Consider the following 11,929-nt stretch of genomic DNA (forward strand, 5'->3'; position numbering starts at 1 on the left):
ATTCATTGCAAAAGGATCTTCACCTAAGCACACTGTCAACAGGTTATCCAAATTTAAGACGAAGGAAAGAATCTTAAGAGCTGTGAGACAGAAGCACCAGGTAACCTATAAAGGACAACCTATCAGATTAATAGCAGATTTCTCAGTAGAAACCCTACGAGCTAGAAGGGATTAGGTCCCTATCTTCAGCCTCCTCAAACAAAACAATTATCAGCCAATAACTTTGTATCCAGTGAAACTAAACATCATATATGAAGGAAAAATACAGTCGTTTTCAGACAAACAAATGCTGAGAGAATTCGCCATTACCAAACTACCACTACAAGAACTGCTAAAAGGAGTTCTAAATCTTGAACCATATCCTGGAAACACATCAAAACAGAACCTCCTTAAAGCATAAATCACACAGGACCCACGAAACAAAAGTACAAGTTAAAAGGCAAAAACAAAAAAGCAAAACCAAAGTACACAGGCAACAAAGAGCACAATTAAAGCAATGGTACCTCACATTTTAATACTAACATTGAATGTAAATGGTCTAAATGTTCCACTTAAGAGATACAGAACGGCACAATGGATAAGAACTCACCAACCAACTATCTGCTGCCTTCAGGAGACTCACCTAACACATAAGGACTCACATAAACGTAAAGCGGTGGAAAAAGGTATTTCATGCAAATGGACACCAAAATCAAGCAAGGGTAGCTATTCTTGTATCAGACAAAACAAACTTTAAAGCAAGAGTGGTTAAAAGAGACAAAGAGGGACAGTATATAACAATAAAAGGCCTTGTGCAACAGGAAAATCACAATCCTAAACATATATGCACCTAACACTGGAGCTGCCAAATTTGTAAAACAATTACTAATAGACCTAAGAAATGAGATAGACAGCAACACAACAATAGTGGGGACTTCAATACTCCACTGACAGCACTAGGCAGGTCATCAAGACAGAAAATCAACAAACAACAGATTCAAACTATACCTTGGAACAAATGGACTTAACAGATGTATACAGAACATTTCATCCAACAACCACAGAATACACATTCTATTCAACAGTGCATGGAGCTTTCTCCAAGACAGACCATATGATAGGCCATAAAATTAGACTCAACAAATTTAAGAAAATTGAAATTATATCAAGCACTCTCTCAGACCACAGTGGAATAAATCTGGAAATCAACTCCAAAAGGAACCTTCAAAACCATGCAAATACATGGAAATTAAATAACCTGCTCCTGAATGAGCATTGGGTCAAAAATGAAATCAAGATGGAAATTAAAAAATTCTTCAAACTGAATGACAATAATGACACAACCTATCAAAACCTCTGGGATATGGCAAAAGAAAAGAAAAGGAAAGAGGAAAGTCATAGCCCTAAATGCCTACATCAAAAAGTCTGAAAGAGCACAAACAGACAACCTAAGGTCACATCTCAAGGAACTACAGAAACAAGAACAAACCAAACCCAAACCCAGCAAAAGAAAGGAAATAACCAAGATCAGAGCAGAACTAAATGAGATTGAAACAACAACAACAAAAAATACAAAAGGTAAGTGAAACAAAAAGCTGGTTCTTTGACAAGACAAATAAAATTGATAGACCATTAGCAAGATTAACCAAGGAAAGAAGAGAGAAAATCCAAATAACCTCACTAAGAAACAAAACAGGAGATATTACAACTGACACCACTGCAATACAAAAGATCATTCAAGGCTAATATGAACACCTTTATGCACATAAACTAGAAAACCTAGAAGAGATGGATAAATTCCTGGAAAAATACAACCCTCCTCGCTTAAAGCAGGAAGAATTAGATACTCTGAATACACCAATAACAATCAGTGAGATTGAAATGGTAATTAAAAAATTACCAACATAAAAAAATCCAGGAACAGACAGATTCACAGCAGAATTCTACCAGACATTCAAAGAAGAATTGGTATGAATCCTTTTGACACCTATTCCACAGGATAGAGAAAGAAGGAACCCCCACTAATTCATTTTATGAAGCCAGCATCACCCAAATACCAAAACCAGGAAAGGACATAACCAAAAAAGAAAACTACAGACCAATATCCTTGAGGAACATAGATGCTAAAATCCTTACCAAAAGACTAGCTAACAGAATCCAACAACATATCAAAAAGATAATCCACCATGATTGAGTGGGTTTCATACCAGGGATGCAGGGATGGTTTAACATATGCAAGTCAATAAATGTGATACACCACATAAACAGAATTAAAAACAAAAATCACATGATCATCTCAATAGATGCAGAAAAAACATTAGACAAAATTGAGCATCTCATGCAGAAAAAACATTAGACAAAATTGAGCATCTCTTTATGATTAAAACTCTTAGCAAAATTGGCATACAAGGACACACCTTAATGTAATAAAAACCATCTATGACAAACCCACAGCCAACGTAATACTGAATGGGGAAAAGCTGAAATCATCCCCTCTGAGAACTGGAACAAGATGAGGATGCCCACTCTCACCACTGCTCTTCAACTAGCCAGAGCAATCAGACAAGAGAAAGAAATAAAGGGCATCCAAATTGGTAAAGAGGAAGTCAAACTGTCACTATTTGATGACAATATGATCATTTACCTTGAAAATCCTAAGGACTCCTCCAGAGAGCTCCTAGAACTGATAAAAAAAAAAAATCAGCAAAGTTTTCAGATACAAGATTAATGTACACAAATCAGTAGCTCTTCTATACAGCGACCAAGCAGAGAGTCAAATCAAGAGCTCAACCCCTTATAAAATAGCTGCCCAAAAAAAACCAAAACAAAACTTCGGAATATACCTAACAAAGGAGTCGAAGGACCTCTACAAGGAAAACTACAAAACACTGCTGAAAAAAATCATAGATGACACAAACAAATGGAAACACATCCCATGCTCATGGATGGGTAGAATCAATATTGTGAAAATGACCATATTGCCAAAAGCAATCTACAAATTCAATGCAATCCCCATCAGAATACCACTATCATTCTTCATAGAATTAGAAAAAAAATTCTAAAATTCATATGGAACCAAAAAATAGTCCACATAAACAAAGCAAGACTAAGCAAAAAGAACAAATCTGGAGGCATCACACTACCTGATTTCAAACTATCCTATAAAGCCATAGTCACCAAAACAGCATGGTACAGGTATAAAAATAGGCACATAGACCAATGGAACAGAATAGAGAACCCAGAAATAAACCCAAATAATTACAGCAAACTGATCTTTGACAAAGCAAACAAAAACATAAAGTGGGGAAAGGATACCCTTTTCAACAAATGATGCTGGGATAATTGGCTAGCTACATGTAAGAGAATGAAACTGGAACCTCATCTCTCACCTTATATAAAAATCAACTCAACATGGATTAAGAACTTAAACCTAAGACCTGAAACTATAAAAATTCTAGAAGAGAACACTGGAAAAATCCTTCTAGACATTGGCTTAGGCAAGGATTTCAGGACCAAGACCCCAAAAGCAAATGCAATAAAAATGAAGATAAATAGCTGGGACCTAATTAAACTAAAGAGCTTTTACATGGCAAATGGAAGAGTCAGCAGAGCAAACAGACAACCCACAGAGTGGGACAAAATCATTACCATCTATACATCTGACAGAGGACTAATATCCAGAATCTACAATGAACTCAAACAAATCAGTAAGAAAAAAACAAACAATCCCATCAAAAAGTGGGCTAAGGACATGAATAGACAACCCTCAAAAGAAGATATACAAATGGTGAACAAACAAATGAAAAAATGCTCAACATCACTATCAGGGAAATGCAAATCAAAACCACAATGGGATACCACCTTACTCCTGCAAGTATGGCCATAATCCAAAAATCAAAAGACAATAGATGTTGGCGTGGATGGGTGAACAGGGAACACTTCTAGGCTGCTGGTGGGAATGTAAGCTAGTACAGCTGCTATGGAAAAGAGTGTGGAGTTTTCTTAAAGAACTAAAAATAGAACTACAATTTGATCCATCAATCCCACTACTAGGTATCTACCCAGAGGAAAAGAAGCCATTATTTTAAAAATATACCTGCACATGCATTTTTATAGCAGCACAATTCACAACTGCAGAATCGTGGAACCAACCCAAATGCCCATCAATCAACAAGTGGATAAAGAAAGTGTGGTATATATATATATGATGGAATACTATGCAGCCATAAAAAGGAATGAATTAACAGCATTTGCAGTGACCTGGATGAGATTCAAGACTATTATTCTAAGTGACGTAACTCAGGAATGGAAAACTAAACTTGTATGTTCTTACTGATATGTGGGAGTTAAGCTATGACGACACAAAGGCATAAGAATGATACAATGAACTTTGGGGACTTGGGGGGAAGAGTGGGAATGGGGCAAGGGATGAAAGACTACAAATATGGTGCAGTGTATACGTGGGTAATGGGTGCACCAAAATCTCACAAATCACCACTAAAGAATTTACTTGGCCAGGTGCAGTGGCTCACGCCTGTAATCCCAGCACTTTGGGAGGTCGAGGCAGCCAGATCACCTGAGCTCAGGAGTTCAAGAGCAGCCTGGCCAACTTGGTGAAACCCTCTCTCTACTAAAAATATTTTTTAAAAAATTGTGGGCGCCTGTAATCCCAGCTACTTGGGAGGCTAAGGCAGGAGAATCGCTTGAACCTGGGAGTTGGAGGTTGCAGTGAGCCGAGATCACACCACTTGCACTCCAGCTTGGGCAACAGGGTGAGACTCTATCTCGAAAAAAAAGAGAAAAAAAAAAAGAACTTACTCATATAACCAAATACCCCATGTACCCCAATAACTTATGGAAAAATAAAAAATAAAAATTTTCCATACATATATTTACTATTAAATATATGATATATGTCCAGGCAGCAGTTGGGAAACTTTAGTACCCGTGAGAACTTGTTAAAACAAAGATTGCTATACTCCCTGCCCCAGGGTATGTGGTTCAGTATGTCTAGGGTGAGGTCTAAAATTTGCATTTTAACAAATTTCTAGGCTTCTGGTAGGAGACCACACTTTGAAAACCACTGATTTGAGAGATTAAAAGAAAAACTTTAGGTTTCTTTTTACTTGAAAGAAACCTGAAAAATCATCTAGTTAAATTTCTGTTTGTTATAAGCTTTAAAGAGCAGCTAGTTAGATCTTAAATAAGTATAAATATAAAGAGCATCTAGTTAAATGTTAAGGCCTTGGTAGGCTAAATGGTATATCCAATATTTCACATACAGGGAACAACAAATTGAGAGCTAGGACTCCTTGTTCACTCATACATTTTATTGAATTGTCTCCATTGGTCTGGAGAATGTCTCCTTTTAATGTATCAACTGTTTTTGGCATGATGGCTATGTACTTTTGATGTATATAGGTTAAAAAAAAATGAGATCTGGGAGTTTAAATGCAAGTACTCAACACAGTATCCTGAGTAATTAGAACTGTGTCTGTTGCAAAATGGCTGATCAATAAATATTTAACAAAATGAAAAAAACATCCTTACAATGACTTACAAATGCCTGCATGGTTTGTCCCCTCATTAGCTCTACAACGTCATATCCTACGACTTTTCCTCATGCTCACTCTGTTCCAGCCACACTGTTGTGTCTGCCTGGAAAAATCTTCCCCAAAACATTCAAATAATTTACTCCCTTACCTCCTTCAGGTCTTAATTCAAAATATGTCCCTTTTCAGTGAGATCTTCCCTGACTACCCTATTTAAAATTAAAGTTATCCATACTCCTTATGCCTCTTCCTCATTTCATTTTTCTTATAGTACTCATCAACATCTAATACATTTATTTCATTAATTTCCTTATAGTCTTTCTCTCCCTCTACAATATAAGCTTCATGAGGGCAAGGATTTTTGTCTTTAAAAAAAAACACTGGAAGATGGCCGAATAGGAACAGCTCCAGTCTCCAACTCCCAGCGCGAGCGACACAGAAGACCAGTGATTTCTGCATTTTCAACTGAGGTACTGGGTTCATCTCACTGGGGAGTGCCGGACGATCGGTGCTGGTCAGCTGCTGCAGCCCGACCAGCGAGAGCTGAAGCAGGGCGAGGCATTGCCTCACCTGGGAAGCGCAAGGGGGAAGGGAGTCCCTTTTCCTAGCCAGGGGAACTGAGACACACAACACCTGGAAAATCGGGTAACTCCCACCCCAATACTGCGCTTTAAGCAAACAGGCACACCAGGAGATCATATCCCACACCTGGCCGGGAGGGTCCCACACCCACGGAGCCTCCCTCATTGCTAGCGCAGCAGTCTGTGATCTACCGGCAAGGCAGCAGCGAGGCTGGGGGAGGGGCGCCCGCCATTGCTGAGGCTTAAGTAGGTAAACAAAGCTGCTGGGAAGCTCGAACTGGGTGGAGCTCACAGCAGCTCAAGGAAACCTGCCTGTCTCTGTAGACTCCACCTCTGGGGACAGGGCACAGTAAACTAAACAAACGCAGCAGACACCTCTGCAGATGCAAACGACTCTGACAGCTTTGAAGAGAGCAGTGGATCTCCCAACACGGAGGTTGAGATCTGAGAAGGGACAGACTCCCTGCTCAAGTGGGTCCCTGACCCCTGAGTAGCCTAACTGGGAGACATCCCCCACTAGGGGCAGTCTGACACCCCACACCTCACAGAGAGGAGTACACCCCTGAGAGGAAGCTTCCAAAGCAAGAATCAGACAGGTACACTCGCTGTTCAGAAATATTCTATCTTCTGCAGCCTCTGCTGCTGATACCCAGGCAAACAGGGTCTGGAGTGGACCTCAAGCAATCTCCAACAGACCTACAGCTGAGGGTCCTGACTGTTAGAAGGAAAACTATCAAACAGGAAGGACACCTACACCAAAACCCCATCAGTACATCACCATCATCAAAGACCAGAGGCAGATAAAACCACAAAGATGGGGAAAAAGCAGGGCAGAAAAGCTGGGAATTCAAAAAATAAGAGCGCATCTCCCCCGGCAAAGGAGCGCAGCTCATCGCCAGCAACGGATCAAAGCTGGACGGAGAATGACTTTGACGAGATGAGAGAAGAAGGCTTCAGTCCATCAAATTTCTCAGAGCTAAAGGAGGAATTATGTACCCAGCGCAAAGAAACTAAAAATCTTGAAAAAAAACTGGAAGAATTGATGGCTAGAGTAATTAATGCAGAGAAGGTCCTAAACGAAATGAAAGAGATGAAAACCATGACACGAGAAATACGTGACAAATGCACAAGCTTCAGTAACCGACTCGATCAACTGGAAGAAAGAGTATCAGCGATTGAGGATCAAATGAATGAAATGAAGCGAGAAGAGAAACCAAAAGAAAAAAGAAGAAAAAGAAATGAAGAAAGCCTGCAAGAAGTATGGGATTATGTAAAAAGACCAAATCTACGTCTGATTGGGGTGCCTGAAAGTGAGGGGGAAAATGGAACCATGTTGGAAAACACTCTTCAGGATATCATCCAGGAGAACTTCCCCAACCTAGTAGGGCAGGCCAACATTCAAATCCAGGAAATACAGAGAACGCCACAAAGATACTCCTCGAGAAGAGCAACTCCAAGACACATAATTGCCAGATTCACCAAAGTTGAAATGAAGGAAAAAATGTTAAGGGCAGCCAGAGAGAAAGGTCGGGTTACCCACAAAGGGAAGCCCATCAGACTAACAACAGATCTCTCGGCAGAAACTCTCCAAGCCAGAAGAGAGTGGGGGCCAATATTCAACATTCTTAAAGAAAAGAATTTTAAACCCAGAATTTCATATCCAGCCAAACTAAGTTTCATAAGTGAAGGAGAAATAAAATCCTTTACAGATAAGCAAATGCTTAGAGATTTTGTCACCACTAGGCCTGCCTTACAAGAGACCCTGAAGGAAGCACTAAACATGGAAAGGAACAACCGGTACCAGCCATTGCAAAAACATGCCACAATGTAAAGACCATCGAGGCTAGGAAGAAACTGCATCAACTAACGAGCAAAATAACCAGTTAATATCATAATGGCAGGATCAAGTTCACACATAACAATCTTAACCTTAAATGTAAATGGACTAAATGCTCCAATTAAAAGACACAGACTGGCAAACTGGATAAAGAGTCAAGACCCATCAGTCTGCTGTATTCAGGAGACCCATCTCACACGCAGAGACATACATAGGCTCAAAATAAAGGGATGGAGGAAGATTTACCAAGCAAATGGAGAACAAAAAAAAAGCAGGGGTTGCAATACTAGTCTCTGATAAAACAGACTTTAAACCATCAAAGATCAAAAGAGACAAAGAAGGCCATTACATAATGGTAAAGGTATCAATTCAACAGGAAGAGCTAACTATCCTAAATATATATGCACCCAATACAGGAGCACCCAGATTCATAAAGCAAGTCCTTAGAGACTTACAAAGAGACTTAGACTCCCATACAATAATAATGGGAGACTTCAACACTCCACTGTCAACATTAGACAGATCAACGAGACAGAAAGTTAACAAGGATATCCAGGAATTGAACTCATCTCTGCAGCAAGCAGACCTAATAGACATCTATAGAACTCTCCACCCCAAATCAACAGAATATACATTCTTCTCAGCACCACATCATACTTACTCCAAAATTGACCACGTAATTGGAAGTAAAGCACTCCTCAGCAAATGTACAAGAACAGAAATTATAACAAACTGTCTCTCAGACCACAGTGCAATCAAACTAGAACTCAGGACTAAGAAACTCAATCAAAACCGCTCAACTACATGGAAACTGAACAACCTGCTCCTGAATGACTACTGGGTACATAACGAAATGAAGGCAGAAATAAAGATGTTCTTTGAAACCAATGAGAACAAAGATACAACATACCAGAATCTCTGGGACACATTTAAAGCAGTGTGTAGAGGGAAATTTATAGCACTAAATGCCCACAAGAGAAAGCAGGAAAGATCTAAAATTGACACTCTAACATCGCAATTAAAAGAACTAGAGAAGCAAGAGCAAACACATTCGAAAGCTAGCAGAAGGCAAGAAATAACTAAGATCAGAGCAGAACTGAAGGAGATAGAGGCACAAAAAACCCTCCAAAAAATCAATGAATCCAGGAGTTGGTTTTTTGAAAAGATCAACAAAATTGACAGACCACTAGCCAGACTAATAAACAAGAAAAGAGAGAAGAATCAAATCGATGCAATTAAAAATGATAAAGGGGATATCACCACCGACCCCACAGAAATACAAACTACCATCAGAGAATACTATAAACACCTCTACGCAAATAAACTGGAAAATCTAGAAGAAATGGATAATTTCCTGGACACTTACACTCTTCCAAGACTAAACCAGGAAGAAGTTGAATCCCTGAATAGACCAATAGAAGGCTCTGAAATTGAGGCAACAATTAATAGCCTACCAACCAAAAAAAGTCCAGGACCAGAAGGATTCACAGCTGAATTCTACCAGAGGTACAAGGAGGAGTTGGTACCATTCCTTCTGAAACTATTCCAATCAATAGAAAAAGAGGGAATCCTCCCTAACTCATTTTATGAGGCCAACATCATCCTGATACCAAAGCCTGGCAGAGACACAACAAAAAAAGAGAATTTTAGACCAATATCCCTGATGAACATCGATGCAAAAATCCTCAATAAAATACTGGCAAACCGGATTCAGCAACACATCAAAAAGCTTATCCACCATGATCAAGTGGGCTTCATCCCTGGGATGCAAGGCTGGTTCAACATTCGCAAATCAATAAACATAATCCAGCATATAAACAGAACCAAAGACAAGAACCACATGATTATCTCAATTGATGCAGAAAAGGCTTTTGACAAAATTCAACAGCCCTTCATGCTAAAAACACTCAATAAATTCGGTATTGATGGAACGTACCTCAAAATAATAAGAGCTATTTATGACAAACCCACAGCCAATATCATACTGAATGGGCAAAAACTGGAAAAATTCCCTTTGAAAACTGGCACAAGACAGGGATGCCCTCTCTCACCACTCCTATTCAACATAGTGTTGGAAGTTCTGGCTAGGGCAATCAGGCAAGAGAAAGAAATCAAGGGTATTCAGTTAGGAAAAGAAGAAGTCAAATTGTCCCTGTTTGCAGATGACATGATTGTATATTTAGAAAACCCCATTGTCTCAGCCCAAAATCTCCTTAAGCTGATAAGCAACTTCAGCAAAGTCTCAGGATACAAAATTAATGTGCAAAAATCACAAGCATTCTTATACACCAGTAACAGACAGAGAGCCAAATCAGGAATGAACTTCCATTCACAAATGCTTCAAAGAGAATAAAATACCTAGGAATCCAACTTACAAGGGATGTAAAGGACCTCTTCAAGGAGAACTACAAACCACTGCTCAGTGAAATAAAAGAGGACACAAACAAATGGAAGAACATACCATGCTCATGGATAGGAAGAATCAATATCGTGAAAATGGCCATACTGCCCAAGGTAATTTATAGATTCAATGCCATCCCCATCAAGCTACCAATGAGTTTCTTCACAGAATTGGAAAAAACTGCTTTAAAGTTCATATGGAACCAAAAAAGAGCCCGCATCTCCAAGACAATCCTAAGTCAAAAGAACAAAGCTGGAGGCATCACGCTACCTGACTTCAAACTCTACTACAAGGCTACAGTAACCAAAACAGCATGGTACTGGTACCAAAACAGAGATCTAGACCAATGGAACAGAACAGAGTCCTCAGAAATAATACCACACATCTACAGCCATCTGATCTTTGACAAACCTGAGAGAAACAAGAAATGGGGAAAGGATTCCCTATTTAATAAATGGTGCTGGGAAAATTGGCTAGCCATAAGTAGAAAGCTGAAACTGGATCCTTTCCTTACTCCTTATACGAAAATTAATTCAAGATGGATTAGAGACTTAAATGTTAGACCTAATACCATAAAAATCCTAGAGGAAAACCTAGGTAGTACCATTCAGGACATAGGCATGGGCAAAGACTTCATGTCTAAAACACCAAAAGCAACGGCAGCAAAAGCCAAAATTGACAAATGGGATCTCATTAAACTAAAGAGCTTCTGCACAGCAAAAGAAACTACCATCAGAGTGAACAGGCAACCTACAGAATGGGAGAAAATTTTTGCAATCTACTCATCTGACAAAGGGCTAATATCCAGAACCTACAAAGAACTCAAACAAATTTACAAGAAAAAAACAAACAACCCCATCAAAAAGTGGGCAAAGGATATGAACAGACATTTCTCAAAAGAAGACATTCATACAGCCAACAGACACATGAAAAAATGCTCATCATCACTGGCCATCAGAGAAATGCAAATCGAAACCACAATGAGATACCATCTCACACCAGTTAGAATGGCGATCATTAAAAAGTCAGGAAACAACAGGTGCTGGAGAGGATGTGGAGAAATAGGAACACTTTTACACTGTTGGTGGGATTGTAAACTAGTTCAACCATTATGGAAAACAGTATGGCGATTCCTCAAGGATCTAGAACTAGTTGTACCATATGACCCAGCCATCCCATTACTGGGTATATACCCAAAGGATTATAAATTATGCTGCTATAAAGACACATGCACACGTATGTTTATTGCAGCACTATTCACAATAGCAAAGACTTGGAATCAACCCAAATGTCCATCAGTGACAGATTGGATTAAGAAAATGTGGCACATATACACCATGGAATACTATGCAGCCATCAAAAAGGATGAGTTTGAGTCCTTTGTAGGGACTTGGATGCAGCTGGAATCCATCATTCTTAGCAAACTATCACAAGAACAGAAAACCAAACACCGCATGTTCTCACTCATAGGTGGGAACTGAACAATGAGATCACTCGGACTCAGGAAGGGGAACATCACACACAGGGGCCTATCATGGGGAGGGGGGATGGGGGAAGGATTGCATTGGGAGTTATACCT

The sequence above is a fragment of the Macaca mulatta genome, chromosome X (assembly GCF_049350105.2).
Source record: "Macaca mulatta isolate MMU2019108-1 chromosome X, T2T-MMU8v2.0, whole genome shotgun sequence".
NCBI lineage: Eukaryota > Metazoa > Chordata > Mammalia > Primates > Cercopithecidae > Macaca > Macaca mulatta.